This window comes from Caretta caretta, chromosome 3 (genome assembly GCF_965140235.1).
Source record: "Caretta caretta isolate rCarCar2 chromosome 3, rCarCar1.hap1, whole genome shotgun sequence".
Taxonomy (NCBI): Eukaryota; Metazoa; Chordata; order Testudines; family Cheloniidae; genus Caretta; species Caretta caretta.
This window is the reverse complement of record NC_134208.1, coordinates 20,866,569-20,885,641: the sequence shown is the minus strand read 5'-3', so window position 1 is coordinate 20,885,641 and position 19,073 is coordinate 20,866,569. Positions and strand designations below refer to the sequence as shown.

Here is a 19,073-nt window from a genome sequence, read left to right as displayed (position 1 = left end):
CATCCTTGGTAAATGTTTTTCAGCTAAAATAAGCCCACAGCAGATGCCATGGGATGGATAACTGGCATGCTTTCATACAAATCTAATATTTTACACCTTATGTTTGTCCTCCAGGATGATTTTCCTGTTCATTTTATTAATCCCCATTAATAATAAAGAGAGAAGAGTAACATACAAATGTGTTTTTTCTATAGCTAATAATTTCCCAATGATTATGGTAAAACAGCAGTGACATTTTCAGCTCTTTAAAATTATGCAAATTATTGAGAGGGTAAGTACAGTAGCTCTTCTCTGTAGTCGCAAAAAGAAAAGGAGTACTTGTGGCACCTTAGAGACTAACAAATTTATGTGAGTATAAGCTTTCGTGAGCTTTTTTTGAAGTTGTTTTGTTGAAGAATTGCAACTTTTTTAGTCAAAAACAGATTCCAACGAGAGACTGCTGAATTGGAATTAATTTGCAAACTGGATACAATTAACTTAGGCTTGAATAAAGACTGGGAGTGGATGGGTCATTACACAAAGTAAAACTATTTCCCCATGTTTATTTCCCCCTGCACCCCCCACTGTTCCTCAGATGTTCTTGTCAACTGCTGGAAATAGCCCACCTTGATTATCACTACAAAAGGTCCCCCCCACCCCGCTCTCCTGCTGGTAATAGCTCACCTTACCTGATAACTCCAATGAGTCCAGTTTGGCCAAGTTAGCTTGTAACTACAGATTTGGATTTGATTTTTCCATTTGCTCTGGATAAACTGGATACAAAGACCTTTCCTTTCTAACATATTCTATAACAAATTCAATTTCTAGTGCAGGGATGATTCAGACTTGGGTTCCTTTAGATTTAAAGCATCACAATTTAATGCAGCTGTAGGGATTGGAGTCAGAATTTCCCCTTATATGGGATGGGTAAAATTGAGGTCACTTGTGTATCAAGTTTTGCAAAAGCTTTCAAGTGAAGTTTTGGTTTTGAGAAACCAAATCCAGGGAAGCCAGATTCTCTGATCCACTAAGGCTAATTTGCACCACGTAAACATTCATGCTCCTCCGATCTGTTTTTTATATCTGTTGTCTTTTAACTGATTCTAATGCTGCCTTTTGACACACTGGTGCAGCAGTCTGGCTACACAGATGGCAATGCAGGAGAGGTGCCTTAGATGTAACTCTGCAGGGTAGGGACTGTCTCATCAATATACGCTTATCTCATCTAGCCCAGTGGTGCCCAACCTCATTACACAGGAAAGCCACATAAATCTAAGCACAACCTTCTGAGGACCAAACAGATTCTGTTTTGTATGGTATTTAGATAGATTGTTTCTGTATACAGTATTGTCTATTTAAAAACAAATAAAGAAATCAGTGCATAAAACGTGTATCCGAATTATAGACAACACAGTAAAGAACACATAGCTAAACTAAATGACATAAACATGATGACTAGGCTGTTAATATATTGTGTTGAAACAGGCCACGGGCCTTATGAATACTCTGGAGGGCCATGTACACCCTGCAGGCCATAGGTTGGGCACCCCTAATCTAACACAATAGGGCCCCAATCCCAGATTGAGGTCTCTAGGTCCACTCCAATATAAAATAAAATACCATTCATTGGGGGAGGCTCTTCACTGTTTAAAAACTAAATGCTAGTTGCTTTGCCAAGTTCTTCAGAACCAGTCACTATCTTACATTGCTAATAAGTGGAACCATCACTCCATTTAACAAACTATATATGACTGCTGTTAGCATTACCCAATGCGTATTCACATTCTCATGTACTTTGACACATTCAATTCTAATAGTTAAAAGGTCTAATTTCTTTTCCAGCATTTTGGACAGATTGATTTTTTGGGTACAATTTTTCAATAGAAGAAATAAAGCCAACTCTACCCTTATCTTTTATTTTCAATTTAGCTTCAGAAATTAAAATTTCTGCTATATAATTGAACCAAAATTATCTACAGCTTTCCAGTGCTTTTCATTTCATAACCGTACTGGGAATAGCAATCCAAGCCAGTGATCAAGTACAAGTCACCTGTTCTCAGTGAACAGTGCATTAGAGTACAGTGAAGTATTCCCCTCCATTTTAGCTGCTTTTCCAAAAGAATTTTAACAGTCACAATGGGCTTCTCTATAGTTGGAAAAAACTGTAGCTTCTTTCCCCCCAAAATAATACTATTGTATTTATTTCCAGTTCACCCAAAGGAAAAGGATTGCCAAATGTATCCTGTGCATGTTTGGTGCTCTGCCACACAGCACTAGAAATTGAATTTGTTATAGAATATGTTAGAAAGGAAAGGTCTTTGTATCCAGTTTATCCAGAGCAAATGGAAAAATCAAATCCAAATCTGTAGTTACAAGCTAACTTGGCCAAACTGGACTCATTGGACTAGCTTAGGTAGCAAATGAGACACATTACTGCAATGAATTGAAATTATGTCATCCAATGATAATAATAATTAGTTCTTATATCACGCAAAGAACATGATATTAAGGTTATTCCAGTGTTTTTATTTAAGGGACTTCTTTAATCAATTCTCTTCTGTTTATTCACAACATACATATGTGACCTATAGTGAAAGCAAGAGACCGAAGTAAAGTGGTAGGTAAGATGCTTGTAGTATTATCGGATCTGCCAGCTACCTTGATCAGAGTATAAGTGTTCAGCTATTCCTGCCCGCCAGCCCTCTCCAAGTGTCTTGAATCACATTCAGGAAAATTACAAGTCATGGGAACAAATCTGGATTTTGAATTATCTGAAACAAAAATAAACACACTAAAGGGTATGTTATTTGGGAAAGAGTGTATCCCAACAACATATTAACGTTAGCCAGTGCATATAGGTTTTACACACACACATACATACCATTAATATGTGTAACAAAATCAAGGGCAGCCTGATTCAGCAAATACTTAAGCACATGCTCATTGACTTCAATAATTTTCAGTTGTTTAAGTGCCCTGCTAAATAAACAGGGTATTACTCGCCTACTTAAAGTTAAGCTCATGCTTAAATGCTTCACTGAATGAAGGTCAAAGAGTTCTCTGAGCACTTGTTCCATAAGGTTACCTTTTTTCTCCATGGATTCTTCCCCCAATATTCCCGGGTCAGCACAGGCGGGGTACTTGGCATTGTTAACGCTCACTGTTACAGGTCTTAAGATACTTTGGGCAGGTAATCTGATTACAAATTCATCCGGCATCAGTTAACTATTCATTCATCCATCTTGTGGGTAATTTTCAAAGACATTTTTAATTGAGTTATATTTAAACCCTGTTTTAAAAAAAAAGAGTAAGGTTTGGAGAGTTTGAAAAGTCATATTCAGCAAAAAAAAGTAATTCATGCACCCTCTCGTTAATAACCTCTTATGTGCTTTAATAATTTAAACTAATTATCAATGGGAATGTCTTCTGTGTATACTTCAAGAATTGCTTTTAGTATATTTTCTCTCTTCTTTCATGTAGCATGCCACTTGTCCTCAATATGTCTCCAGTGCCTCTTATCACTGCTCCTCTTGTATAATAAACTTCTCATCTGTGAGAATGACCTTGACACGGTGTAAAAAAGTTCTTTAAAGGATAGCTCAATTAAAATCGAATACCTCTACTTAGGATTTTATTTCATTATTATTCATAAGACCATGCAACACTATTTGAGCCACGAGTTCTCATGCAACTTGAATGGTTGTTTCAAAAGGAATCATCATTAAAATATTTTTTTATTTCTCTGTATGCCCTGTTGATTTATAGTCAGCAGGGAGCTCCCTTTGGACTTGGCAGAGGCCTCTGTTGAACATTTATGCTGTCATGGGTAAATGGTTTCAGCTGAGAATTCATTTGGAGCAGATAATTCTAGCTAGTAGATGACGAGAGTGGTTAGTGGGTAAGTCAGGTGTAAATCTACTTACCATATTTGTGGTCTGCCCAGTTTAAATGAGTGTGGAAGAGAGTGTAGTTTGGAGGATACAGACGTGAACTGAGAGTCAAGAGTCTTGAGTTGTGTTTCTGATATTGATTAACCTTGGGATATTCAGTTAAGCTGAATTCTTGTTTATGCTGTAAATGAGTGTTATAATTGCCTATCTCACAGAGGGTTATGGTGCTCAATCAATTACTTTTGCAAACTACTTTGAGAGCCATTGGCAAAAAGCCCTATATCATAGAATCATAGAATCATAGAATATAAGGGTTGGAAGGGACCCCAGAAGGTCATCTAGTCCAACCCCCTGCTCGAAGCAGGACCAATTCCCAGTTAAATCATCAATGTATATGTATATATGAAGTAGAAAGCATTGTTTACCTGACTCCCAAGCTAGTCTTCCAGAAATAATGTATTTGCCTAGCCATGGAAATTCACCTCTCTGAAAAAATCTGTTCCTTGGCCTTAAATGTGCACTAACACCCTCATCAGTGAATGCAGGGCCAGCCAAATGGCACTCTGGGTGAGGAGCGTCTTCAATGCCCCTACATCTCCATTTGTTCAACTTTTAAACCTTATTTTTTATTGCATTTGTAGCCCATTTCATGACTTTGATACATGATTTACGCACTAGGATCCGTAAATCTGTATTTAGTCATGCCATATATACACAAATAAAATAACTGTTTCCTCTAAGCTTATAAAAACTTTTCAAATTTAAGAATAAATTAAATGTTGTAAGATCAAGATATTGAACTGTGATCCAACACAGGGTGGACCAGTATTAAATAGTGTTACAGTAGGTGTCAAGGTTCCTTCCCCACCCTGAACTCTAGGGAACAGATGTGGGGACCTGCATGAAAGACCCCGAAGCTTATTCTTACCAGCTTAGGTTAAAAACTTCCCCAAGGTACAAACTTTGCCTTGTCATTGAACCATATGTTGCCACCACCAAGTGTGTTAAACAAAGAACAGGGAAAGAGACCACAGTCTAGTTTTGGAGGAATGCGGGATTTGATGATACAGGAGCAATTCCTAAATATGTCCAAGGATGATATAAAACAGTGTTTATGGGATAAGAAAATGGACTCAGCAGGAAGTCTTGCTTCTTATGCTGATCAATATGAGCAGATCCAGACCGCCAGAGAGGCGGGGCAAACCGGAATAAAATGGGTGGAGGGAGGAGAGAGGAACAACCCTGGTCGCAGTAGGAGCGGATACCAGAAGGAACAACCTCAGACCACACCCTACTACTGGGGGCAGCCCAAGGCCCCAACGACACCTCAAGGAACACTCCAGACACCTTATCATCCCACCACACCGTTCTCCAGCAACCCACCTCGCCCCAGTGACACGTCAGCTGGAGGATGTTTTAAATGTAACGAGCCAGAGCATGTAAAGGCCAACTGCCCCAAGAGCTCCAACAGATTACAGTTCATTGCACCGGAATCACACCAGAGGTCCTCAGGCCCAGATGCTTCCCACATAAACCTCAGAGCGGAGGGAAACTGTGAGTGTGGGAAGAAAGAAGGTCACTGTGTGGAAGGACACCGGAGCACAAGTGTCGGCTATCCATCAATCCTTAGTGGACCCCAACTTAATCAACCCAGAGGCCCAAATGATGATTCAACCCTTCAAGTCAAACTCTTTTGACTTGCCTACAGCCAAGTTGCCTGTCCAGTACAAGGGCTGGTCAGGAATGTGGACTTTTGCAGTCTATGATGATTATCCCATCCCCATACTGTTGGGGGAAGACTTGGCCAATCATGTGAAACAGGCCAAGACGGTGGGAATGGTCACCTGCAGCCAGGCTAAGCAAGCTGTCACACCTAGCTCTATTCCGGAAACTTCTACCAGGACCTGGTCAGAGGTGATGGAACCGGACCCCATGCCAACGTCAGCAATAGCAGTAGTGGATCCAGTCACAGAGACCCAGACAGAGCCAGTCCAAGAACCGGAACTGGTGGAACAAGCAGCACCAGAACCAGTACCAGCACTGAATCCAGTGCTTGCAAACCCAACACCAGAGGGCCCCACTGAACCTGCACTGGCAGCAGCAGATAACCCTACACAAGAGGCTCAGCCAGAGCCTGAACCCCAACATAGTGCACCATCAGAGAGCAGTTCACAGTCAACGGAAACAGCCCCATAACCTGCATTGCTTCAAGAGGGACCAAGCCTAGGTCCACAGTCCAATGAGGAACTGATGTCTCCAGCACCAAGGGAACAGTTCCAGACCAAACAGGGAGCAGATTAAAGCCAGATGAAATGGTGGCACGGAGCAATACACTGCCTCTCAGCTCTTCTAATTGATCCAGGTTTGTTGTAGAAAAAGGACTTCTATTCAGGGAAACTCTTTCTGGTGGACACCAGGAAGACTGGCATCCTCAGAGACAGTTGATAGTTCCAACTAAGTACCGGGTAAAGCTCTTGAGCTTAGCCCATGATCATCCTAGTGGCCATGCTGGGGTGAACAGAACCAAAGACCATTTGGGAAAGTCATTCCACTGGGAAGGAATGGGCAAGGACGTTTCTACCTATGTCTGGTCTTGTGAGGTATGCCAAAGAGTGGGAAAACCCCAAGACCAGGTTCAAAGCCCCTCTACAGTCACTCCCCATCATTGAGGTTTCATTTCAGTGAGTAGCTGTGGATATTTTGGGTCCTTTTCCAAAAAAGACACCCAGAGGAAAGCAGTACATACTGACTTTCATGGATTTTGCCACCCGATGGCCGGAAGCAGTAGCTCTAAGCAACACCAAGGCTAAAAGTGTGTGTCAGGCACTAACAGACAATTTTGCCAGGGTAGGTTGGCCCTCCGACATCCTCACAGATGCAGGAACTAATTTCCTGGCAGAAACTATGGAAAGCCTTTGGGAAGCTCAAGGGGTGAATCACTTGGTTGCCACCCCTTACCATCATCAAACAAATGGCCTGGTGGAGAAGTTTAATGGAACTTTGGGGGCCATGACATGTAAATTTGAAAATGAGCACTCCAATGATTGGGACCTAGTGTTGCAGCAGTTGCTCTTTGCCTACAGAGTTGTACCAGATCCCAGTTTAGGGTTTTCATCATTTGAACTTGTATGTGGCCACAAGGTTAAGAGGCCATTACAGTTGGTGAAGCAGCAATGGGAGGGGTTTACACCTTGTTCAGGAACTAACATTCTGGACTTTGTAACCAACCTAGAAAACACCCTCTTTAGCCCTTCCTAAAGAAACAAACCTCTTTAGCCCTTCCTAAAGAAAACCTAAAGGATGCTCAAAAAGATCAAAAAGCCTGATATGATAAACATGCCAGAGAGCGTTCCTTCAAAGTAGGGGACCAGGTCATGGTCTTAAAGGCACTCCAGGCCCATAAAATGGAAGCGTTGTGGGAAGGGCCATTCACGGTCCAAGACCACCTGGGAGCTGTTAATTATCTCATAGCATTCCCCACCTCCAACCGAAAGCCTAAGATGTACCATATTAATTCTCTAAAGTCCTTTTATTCCAGAGAATTAAAAGTTTGTCAGTTTACAGCCCAGGGAAGAGATGATGCTGAGTGGCCTGAAGGTGTCTACGATGAAGGGAAAAGTGATGGTGGCGTAGAAGAGGTGAACCTCTCCATGACCCTTGGGCATATGCATCAACAGCAGATCAAGGAGCTGTGCACTAGCTACACGCCAATGTTCTCAGCCACCCCAGGACTGACTGAACAGGCATACCACTCCATTGACACAGGTAATGCTCACCCAATTAGAGCCCTACCTTACCGGGTGTCTCCTCTAGCTAAAACTTCTATAGACCTGGAGATCCTGGATATGCTACAGATGGGTGTAATCCGCCCCTCTGGCAATGCATGGGCATCTCCAGTGGTTCTAGTTCCCAAACCAGATGGGGAGATATGTTTTTGCGTGGACTACCATAAGCTAAATGCTGTAACTCGCCCAGACAACTATCCAATGGCATGCACAGATGAACTATTGGAGAAACTGGGATGGGCCCAGTTCATCTCTACCTTGGAATTAACCAAGGGGTACTGGCAGGTACCGCTAGATGAATCTGCCAAGGAAAGGTCAGCCTTCACCACACATGTCGGGCTGTATGAATTTAATGTGCTCCCTTTCAGACAGGGGAATGCACCCGTCAGCTTCCAAAGACTTGTAGATGGTCTGCTAGTGGGATTAGGAGAATATGCAGTCGCCTACCTTGACGATGTGGCCATATTTTCGGATTCCTGGGCAGAACACCTGGAACATCTACAAAAACTCTTTGAGTGCCTAAGGGAGGCAGAACTAACTGTTAAGGCTAAGAAGTGTGAAATAGGCCTCAACAGAGTGACTTACCTTGGACACCAGGTGGGTCAAGGAACTATCAACACCCTACAGGCCAAAGTGGATACTATCCAAAAGTGGCCTGTCCCAAAGTCAAAGAAACAGGTTCAATCCTTCTTAGGTTTGGCCAGATATTACAGGCGATTTGTACCGCAATACAGCCAAATCGCTGCCCCACTGTCAGACCTAACCAAAAAGGAACAGCCAAATGCAGCTCAGTGGACTGAAGAGTGTCGGAAGGCCTTTAACCAACTTAAAGTGACGCTCATGTCTGACCCTGTGGTAAGGGCCCCAGACTTTGACAAACCGTTCCTAGTAACCACAGATACGTCCGAGCATGGTGTGGGAGCAGTCTTAATGCAGGAAGGACAGAATCAAGAGTTCCATCCTGTCGTGTTTCTCAGCAAGAAGCTGTCTGAGAGGGAAAGCCACTGGTCAATCAGTGAAAAGGAATGTTACGCCATTGTCTACGCTCTGGAAAAGCTACGCCCATACGTTTGGGGACAGCGTTTCCACCTGCAAACCGACTATGCTGCACTACAGTGGCTTCATACCACCACGGGAAATAACAAAAAAACTTATTTGGTGGAGTTTAGCTCTCCAAGATTTTGATTTTGACATCCAACATATCTCAGGAGCTTCTAACAAAGTGGTTGATGCACTCTCCCATGAAAGTTTCCCAGAATCAACTGGTTAAAATCATCCTTGAGATGTGGAAAATATTGTTAGTCTTTATACAGTTGGTCGTATATTTAGGGGTGCACGTGTCTTATTAACTCTGTTTTCTCCTAGAGCTCCAGGAAGAAATCACAGCCAGTGTTTTCACCCTATCTGTGATTTGGGTGCATGTCATAAAAATAAAGGGAAGAGTAACCACCTGTCTGTATACAGTGCTATAAAATCCCTCCTGGCCAGAGGCAAAACCCTTTCACCTGTAAAGGGTTAAGAAGCTAAGATAACTTCACTGGCACCTGACCAAAATGACCAATGAGGAGAAAAGATACTTTCAAATCTGGAGCGGGGGGGGGCTTGTGACTGTGACTGGCACTGTGAGCAAAATCCTTAAAGCTATCCATACATTAGGAAAAGCGTCCTTCAGTTCTGCATCATCAATGAATTGGAGAACTTGGAGTGGAGAGTGCTGCCCATGTGGCAAAATGTGATGGATGTTGTCCAGTTCGACATAGAGGTCTTTTCATTGCCATCCGAACATTCCCCTTGACATGTGTCAGCATCTGGTGAAGGTCCGTGCACTTGTTAAAGAGTGTTTTCCTGTCCGCTGGCAGCTTACTTAGGTTATACAAAAAAAACCAGGTCATTTCGTGGTGCTTCATTTATCCAAACCTTTTGTGGATACTCGAGCAGTGTCAATGAGTGAGCAAAAAAGCTCCATCTTGGATTTTTCTCCTGAGCTTCCCATCACCTAATCTCTGCCCTCGTAACCAAACTGTTTCTTCTTCCAGTGAATATGAGCTTCCTTGATGACAGGCTCAACTCCTAACTTTTCATAGAATCATAGAATATCAGGGTTGGAAGGGACCTCAGGAGGTCATCTAGTCCAACCCCCTGCTCAAAAGCAGGACCCATCCCCAATTAAATCATTCCACCATTTCTTTGACAGCAGTGATGGCATCTTCATGTTCATACCCTTGTCATAGCCTTGGCTGTGACCCACCTGAAGCTTTATTTTATTCTCATTCAAAACATTCATAAACCTTTCTGTTTGGCCTTTTCCAGTAGAGTTGTCCAGAACATTCCAGGAGGTTAGTGAAACATGAATCCACATATGGAATACTTGAAACATTTTATTTCAAACATTCTATTTTCCTTTTTGTTTCTAAAAACAAAAACAGCACCCCAAGCCCGGCGCCCTCACAAGCCCAGCATCCCAGGTAGTCGCATGGGTCTCCTGCCCCTAAATCCAACCCTGACTAAATGTATTTCCATCTGCCCCATTACTGTATATATTTGTCTGTCCTTTGCAGGAGTATTTGCTAAGTATTATGATACACCCTTCACCTCTATCTTCAACTTTGAGACTTTAGTGTTTCTTTCCCATTCCCTTACTGCTAAGAATTTCACAAAGAATACACTGACTTTCAGAGAGTGCCCAACAGAGCTGCATGGCTGGTGCTGTGTGGGTGGAAGCTACTACCTTCTCCAGTGATATCACAGTGACCAACCATCTGTTCAGTGCACCAACTAGTAAGTTGGACATGAGATGATCCCTACCAGGCACCAAGGAGGATAAGACAGGGATGGATGAGAGGTGTGCTAGGGCATCTCTCTAGATGTAAAGGATAATAGTTTCATTAATTGTAATACTAACCAAAAGCATGTGATATTAAAATGACAAATATGTTTCTTAATGTTAGAGGCTGGAACACTGAAGTCCTTCTCAGTGAACAAGGGATTAGAAAAATGACCCTTCATACTTTTCAATTCTCAATTTATTTATTTTTGGTCCAAAATTCAGACCAAATTGAAAATGTTGCTCAAATATTTTCATTTCGGTCAAAAAGCCACTTTTGTTTGCTGGAAAAAATTGTTACAACTAAAAAAAAAAAAAAGAATGACTAGTAACTTGAATTTTTACAATTTGTCACATTCAGAATTAAGGATCAGCATTTTGAAGCTACCTTTGCCAATTTATCACACCATCATACTCCTCTTTATACATGCCTATCTGCTCAGATGTGACTGAAAATGGCTAGCAATATAAAGCATTCTGGTTGCGACCCTGCTTCCATTCAAGTCAGTACAAAAACTTGCATTGACATTAATGGTAAAGGATCAAGCCCTCTATTCTAATCTCCAAAAGCTGCCCGGGTACCTGTACCAGGTCTTGCTCTGCCTAGTGGATGAGGTGGGTGACTTTGCACTGGAATTTTGGACCTCAAAAGATAGCAGGTATGATGCTCAGGGCATAATGATTATTGTTCTTAGTTAGTTTAGCTATGTTTACAAAGGTTTGTTTAACTAATTATTTCAATCAGGGTTGTGACTGGCATTAAAATAAACATTCTACAAAAGATATTTTTGTTCTATATAAAAGAGAAAAAAAAGCAGGAGTGATTAATTTATTCCTAATTATATCATTAGCTTATTATGCAATATGGATAAAATATATTGAAGATAATTAATTAGCCTGGTACATAATTCTGAATCAAGTAATTATTTTATTGATTTTAAGTCCAGCATATCCTGAAAAACCCTTAACTTGTCATTCCTAGCAGTACATAATCCTAGATAATAATGTATAATTAATTGTTATGCTTGTAAACTGATTTTCTTTCCCGCTGGACAAATAATTCACTATTTTTAGCATCTTCACCACCCACTCTGGGACCACAGAAATCCCAGCTCCACAGCATCTGAGCCAAAATACAGGGAAAGGGTGAAATGCTAATCAGCTGCACTGTCTTCCAGCTCCTCAGAAGCCCCGCCACAGGAACTGAAGCTCCACAGCAACACAGGGGGCAAGTCAGGTAGGAGGGTAAAAGGCATGCTGTAGCATGGCTGTTCACAACATCATCCGTAAGCTACATATTGCTGACCCAGTCAACATCATCTTCTGTTATATTCCCCTTGCATGGTGCATCTTTGCACATTACAAGGGATGGGAGCCAGTAAAGAGGTTAGTTCTTATGTTAGCTATAGATCTGTGCAGCCATGGAAGAAGGGGTAAGGTGTGGGGGGAATAAGCCAGTGTGAAGACACAGGGCCTCTGTGAATCTTAGGAGATCCATAAGAAAAGAAAGTTACCTGGCCAGCAATATGCATTCTTGGGAGAATGGCCCTAACTGTGCCGTGTCTTGTTCCTGAAATATCCCAGCCTGGTCCGTAGAGGAACAACACTGTTACAGAAGGGCTTTGCAGATTCCCAGGCAGAGGGAGGCATTGGTCTGGAGCATCTGCATTATTCACTCCAGTTCAATCTCACATCACTCCTTACTATCAGGGAGGCATGAACTAAGAGAAGCTTCCTTTCCAGACACCGTTCTGGGAGTAGCAACACACAGGTATGGAGCCCCATGACACAGATCAGCAACAGTGTTAGTAAAACTGGCCCTGCTCTGTCAGGGGGATGAGCAAACAGGTGAAACTGGTCTTTCCACCTTCACAGAGCACTGGCTGGCTAGTGAGCTGGCAGGAAATCCCACCCTGGCTTCCTGCTGCAAGCTATCCTGTGACTGAGGAAGGAGCCAAGAGGGCTGCTGAGAATGAACTTGTGTTGCTGGGATATAGCAGGCTGAGACTGAACTTCACGCTACCGAACAGGCCTAGGGAGCAGTCTGAGGGTGTGGCACCTTGAAGCATGCAATGGACATGAGGATCAGCCAGAGCCCAAAGGGAAGGAGCCCCTGATTGTTCATGGAGAGGCTGATGCTGGGGAGCACAGGGACTGTGTGTTTGCTCATCAAGGTGACTATTTCTGATACAGGTGTTGGTGTGATTTCTGAGTGAATTCCTGCCTTCCCAAAGGCTGCAGGAAGGGTCTCTTTCCCAAGAAAAGTGTTGGAACTACCTAACTTACTACCACAGAGGGAAGCCCACATGGCTCAGACATGAGCCTTAAAATCCCACCTATCCTGGAGTAAATTTCCTCCCCTGCAGGGGTGAATTCCATTGAATAGCAGTGAGTTCATATCAAATATGACACTCTCTTCCTGTTGAAAAGGTGGAATTTTAAGCTACATCAATCTGTCCGAGAGGAGGTAAGCTAAGTGCTGCATTAGGGGGCTGTGTTGGTGAGTATCTGAGTGTCTGTTGCGGGGACAGTTTGTCAGTTTGACCGTGTGCTTGATTGTTTGAAAAGTGTGAATTGGGAGTGCTTTGTTCCAGGTGAGCCTTGAGTGGGCCTTACTGTTATAAAAAGCCAGTCAGCTGCGAACCAGCTGAACGGCGGATAGCAGAGAGGCTAACAGAGAGAGTTCGCCTGGGAAGAACCCACTGAGGCTTTCATCTTGTAGGCTTCTCTGAGTAGTTACTACAACCCCTGAGGAAGCTTGGAGAAGGAAGGTAAATATGGGTGGAGTGTTCAGCTGTTGTTACCTGCACAGGATGTGCCATGTTTGTCTTTCTTCCACAGAACGGAAGCTACTTTGTCTGTACAAAGTGCAAGCTGGTCTCCATATTGGAAGAGAAGGTTCAAGGTCTGGAGAAAAAAGTATCAACCCTGCATTACATAAGAGAAACTGAAGATTTCCTAGACAGACGTCAGGATATGCTTCTACGGGCACAATGTTCTGAAGATTCAGAGCAGGCTGCACAGTGCGGACAGAAGGACAGTGAAGAAATTTGGCAGCATGTGACCTCCAGAAGAAGAAAGGGGAGTGTCAACGTACCAGCAATGCAGATACAGGTAAGCAACCGTTTTCATGTTCTCTCCACAGGTACGAATGCAGAGAGTGGACTAGATGATACATCTGAGGGAAGGGAACAGAAGGAGACTCAGCTGATTGGAAGGCATGAGATGCACTGTCTTATGGAAGGGAGTTCCACGACCACCACTCCCAGAGAAGGAGGCAGGTGGTGGTGGTAGGGGACTCCCTCCTCAGGGGGACTGAGTCATCTATCTGCCACCCAGACTGGGAAAATTGAGAAGTCTGCTGCTTGCCAGGAACTAGGAGTCACAATGTGATGGAGAGACTGCCGAGACTCATCAAGCCCTCGGATCGCTACCCCTTCCTACTTCTCCACGTGGGCACCAATGATTCTGCCAAGATTGACCTTGAGCAAATCATGGCGGACTACGTGGCTCTGGGAAGAAGGATAAAGGAGTTTGAGGCACAAGAGCTGTTCTCATCCATCCTCCCTGTGGAAGGAAAAGGCCTGGGTAGAGACCGTCGAATCATGGAAGTCAACGAATGGCTACGCAGATGGTGTCGGATAGAAGGCTTTGGATTCTTTGACCATGGGATGGTGTTCCAAGAAGGAGGAGTGCTAGGCAGAGATGGACTCCACCTAACGAAGAGAGGAAAGAACATCTTCACAAGCAGGCTGGCTAACCTAGTGAGGAGGGCTTTAAACTAGGTTCACCGGGGAAAGGAGACCAAAGCCCTGAGATAAGTGAGGAAGTGGGTTACCGGGAGGAAACACGAACAGGCAAGCGCAAGAGGGGAGGGCTCCTGCCTCATACTGAGAAAGTGGGATGATCAGCAAGTTCTCTTAAGTGCGTATCTTAAGTGAAAGAAGCCTTGGAAACAAGCAGGGAGAACTGGAAGTCCTGGCACAGTCAAGGAATTATGATGTGATTGGAATAACTGAGACTTGGTGGTATGACTCACATGACTGGAGTGCTGTCATGGTTGGACATAGGCTGTTCAGGAAGGACAGGCAGGGTAGAAAAGGTGGGGGAGTTGCATTGTATGTAAGAGAGCAGTATGACTGCTCAGAGCTCAAGTGTGAAACTGCAGAAAAACCTGAGCGTCTCTGGATTAAGTTTAGAAGCGTCAGCAACAAGGGTGATGTCGTGGTGGGAGTCTGCTGTAGACCACCGGATCGGGGGATGAGGTGGACGAGGACTTCTTCTGGCAACTAACGGAAGTTACTAGATCGCAGGCCCTGGTTCTTATGGGAGACTTCAATCACCCTGATATCTGCTGGAAGAGCAATACAGCAGTGCAGAAAATCCAGGAAGTTTTTTGGAAAGTGTAGGGGACAATGTCCTGGTGCAAGTGCTGGAGGAACCAACTAGGGGCAGAGCTCTTCTTGACCTTCTGCTCACAAACCAGGAAGAATTAGTAGGGGAAGCAAAAGTGGATGGGAACCTGGGAGGCAGTTACCATGAGATGGTCCAGTTCAGGATCCTGACACAAGGAAGAAAGGAGAGCAGCAGAATATGGTCCCTGGACTTCAGAAAAGCAGACTTTTACTCCCTCAGGAAACTGATGGGCAGGGTCCCCTAGGAGAATAACATGAGGGGGAAAGGAGACCAGGAGATCTGGCTGTATTTTAAAGAATCCTTATTGAGGTTACAGGAACAAACCATCCCGATGTATAGAAAGAATAGTAAATATGGCAGGCGACCAGCTTGGCTTAACAGTGAAATCCTTGCTGATCTTAAACACAAAAAAGAAGCTTACAAGAAGTGGAAGATTGGATAAATGACCAGGGAAGAGTATAAAAATATTGCTCAGGCATGTAGGAGTGAAATCAGGAAGGCCAAATCACACTTGGAGTTGCAGCTAGCAAGAGATGTTAAGAGTAACAAGAAGGGTTTCTTCAGGTATGTTAGCAACAAGAAGAAAGTCAAGGAAAGTGTGGGCCCCTTTCTGAATGAGGGAGGCAACCTAGTGACAGAGGATGTGGAAACAGCTAATATACTCAACACTTTTTTTGCCTCTGTCTTCATAAACAAGGTCAGCTCCCAGACTGCTGCACTGGGCAGTACAACCTGGGGAGGAGGTGACCAGCCCTCTGTGATTCGGGACTATTTAAAAAATCTGGACGAGCACAAGTCCATGGGGCCGGATGCGCTGCATCCAAGGGTGCTAAAGGAGTTTGAATTGCTCCTTTAATGTAATGTTTACATATGGGAAACAAGCCATATAAAATCCTCTAAAGCCTTTCTAATGAACAATTTCTGCCTACCTCTAGTGATTAAATGTGTTCTTTTTAGTGGATAAAGACATACTTAATTCTCCGTCTTATATTTTTCTCAAATTTCTTGACCTACTGAAGCATGTCAAATCATAGTAGGGAGCTTTTAGCGCACCTCAACAGGGTCCACACAGATAGTTAGCACACGATATGCTGGAGCCCTGTAGATTTACATCCCAGCTTGTCAGTCACTATGTGACAAATTGCCTGGGATGGTGGACCACACTGAGAATGGAAGAATCAGGGCAGCCAATCCCCCCAAACTGGCGATTTATTCTATAATTAGATTAATCAAGCCCATAACAAAAGATCTTCTGCAGTACCCACTGGTTAACAAGAAGCCAAACAAAGCCTCCTTTAGGCATTCCAGCCCTTGGTTTCCATTCAGACAACCAAGTCTAGTCTGTTGACATCCTTTCGTCTGCGAGAGACAGTGGGAATTGCAGTCTATGATGTAAATAGTTTGCAATGTCTCATGTGACTGAATAGGTCAATCCGAGATTTGCATGATCTTTGGCAATTATTGCTAATGTCTGTATCTTAGTTGGGAGCTGCTTGCTTCTTACAGGCTCTTTTCTCTTCAAGCTGTAGCATCCAGCTTCTGTCATGGGCTTTGATACCTTGATGGAAACGATGGCGCCACTTGTTATGATCCCTTGCCAAGATTTCCCATTGGTCAGGATCAATTCCAAATTCCTTTGTATCTCGCTTGCATGTGTCTTTATAGCAAAGCTTGGGACATACTGTTGTTGTTGTTCCCTCTGATAGCTCCCTGTGTAGTATGTCCTTGTGTATGCGTCCGTCTTTCAACCTACTCAGATGGCCCAGCCAGCACAGTCATCATCTTTGCTTGAGCAGGGCTGTCACACTTGGTAAATTTGCCCATTGAAGAATCTCTGCATTGGTGACTTTATCTTGCCATTTGGTGTTGAGTATGCAGCATAAAAAACATAGGCGGAAACTGTTTAACCTTTTCCCCTGATGAGCATAAGTTGTCCATGTTTCCCCACCATACATGAGACGCAAGCTTGGTACATTAGCATTTTGGTCTTGATGGTAAGCTTTGAGTTGCTCCATGCTCTTCTAGTTAGTTTGCTAAAGATGGTGGCAACTTTTCCAATGTGAATAGTTAGTTCTTCATCTAGTGAGAGGTTGGTGGTTACTGTAGAACCTAAATAGCTGAACTTTTGGTCTACTTCTAGCTGGTTTGCATCTAAGGTAATTGAAGGATCTTATGGAAATAATACAACCATTTTCTTGATGCTGCTGATGACAGCAAATGCCTGCCAGGCACTTGAAAGGCGGTCCATGAGTTCTTGTAGTAGATCTTCATTGTGAGCTATGAGGGCAGCATCATCAGCTAATAGAAGTTCCCTGATTAGCACCTTTTAGACTTTGGTCTTTGACTTAAGTTGGGACAGGTTGAAGAGTTTCCCATCTAATCTTGTGTGGAGATACACTCCATCTTTCTTGTCCTTAAACGCACAGTTCAAGAGTACCAAGAAGAAGAGTCCACAGAGTGTAGGGTCAAGAACACATCCTTGCTTCATTCCACTTTTCATCTCAAAGCTTTGAGAAGTCTAATAGTGAGAGATTATTGAAAACCCATTTCACCATATGTGAGGTTCTTGCTAATCCCTAAGGGTCAGACACTTATCCCCTGGTCAATATGTATCTCAGATCTTACCCAAATATCATGCTGTCAGCCAATCCTTAGTAAACTAACTAAAGATTTATTAATAAAAGAAGAGAGTTATAAATGATTAAAAGATCATATACACACAGTTGATTGTAAAGTCCTTATACCAGCTTTGTAGCAATGATGGAATAGACTGCTGACTTGCAAAAGTCTCTCTGGTAACTTCCAAAAGATTGGAAGTTCCTCAGTCCATAGTTCAGGAAACTCCTTTTAGTTTTAAATCCACAGTCCAGAAAATTAGAGCAGGAAAGAGGCAAACTAGTGATCTCAGGTATATTTTATATCCTCTGCCACGTGCATGGAAACTTTCTGTCCCAAACAAAGCCCAGAGCCCTGGTGTATGGAAAGTTACTGACCCAAGATGGAACCCAGGGTCACATGAGCATATCACGTGCCCCTTCATGTTTTGCTGAATCACAAGGGGTGACCATTTGCTCTTTGCTTTCTGAGGCAACCACAGGAAGACCTACTGGGTGGGATGACATTCTTCAATGGCCCATTGTGAGTGTACTTAATGGGCCATCAACACATAGATGTCTAGCCCTGATGTAAATCTATCTGGGGGATGTCACCCACGAATAAAACACATGTTTAAGATATACGTATGTAGCCAATATTCATAACTTCAGATACAAAGGTGATACATGCATATAAACAAGATAATCATACTTAGTAATTTATAACTTTTCTATTGATACCTTACATGACCTACTTTGTACAAGATTTACAGTAAATCTGTAGAAGCGGTAACAACAGTGAGATAAATGGCCACCTTTCTTGTACACAGCATCACATACTTTTATTTTTGCAAGTGTGAGGGGAAGATGGAGGTTGTGTGTGATTCTTTATTTTTTATTTGTATTAAGAGGCATCTTATATAGGTGTGGCTGGCAGCACCACCTTTTATTGAGATTGACTGAGACTTTCCATTATAAAACCCTGATTTCAGTTGCATACAATTTTGGAAAACTTGAGCAGTTTGAGCTAAAATTGGCTATGCCAAGTGTTTGCTTTAGGATGAATTGTTTTGGAAAACTTTAACCAAAACAGTTCAGCTGCTTCCAAAAACAAGTCTAGGGAAAGAATACATTGGTTAGCCCATGTGACAAAAATTTTGGCAACCTTTGCTTTGAGAAACTTTGGTGTCCTTATGCTTTGGACTAGGGGCTTGAAATTTGTCAGATGGGTGGCCTTTGTGTCAGGGATGTGCCTTGTGCTGTCCCCATGAAAATCTGTCCAAATTGGGTTATTTATAAGTCTTTAAAAAATCACAGGTTGCACATGCTCAGCAGATACTTGCTAGAGATCCAAAGCTAAATTCTCCTAAGATTCCATCCACACTGAGCATGATCCTTTGTGGGGTTGAGCAACACTTTTGCTGCCATTACAGTGCTTGTCTGCTTCAGGCAATGCTGGATCTGGTCTCAGCACCAGACATGAAATTAGGGAGTAGCATACAGGCAGGAACATGTCTAAATCAAATGCAGAAGGGACAAGATCCATATCTGGACAATGGGAGAAGACTGGCACAAGGAGCCTTGG

The 19,073-nt window shown here is 43.1% G+C and overlaps 1 long non-coding RNA gene across 1 annotated transcript; it reads right to left on the bottom strand.

The window, feature by feature from the left end:
- Positions 1 to 2,524: 2,524 nt before the first annotated feature.
- Positions 2,525 to 3,980, bottom strand: LOC125634622 (uncharacterized). The gene is made up of 3 exons (XR_007355977.2): positions 3,903 to 3,980; positions 3,065 to 3,268; positions 2,525 to 2,750 (listed from the first exon to the last, which is right to left on the bottom strand). It is a non-coding gene; the product is annotated as an uncharacterized LOC125634622 (long non-coding RNA).
- Between the last annotated feature and the right edge of the window lie 15,093 nt (positions 3,981 to 19,073).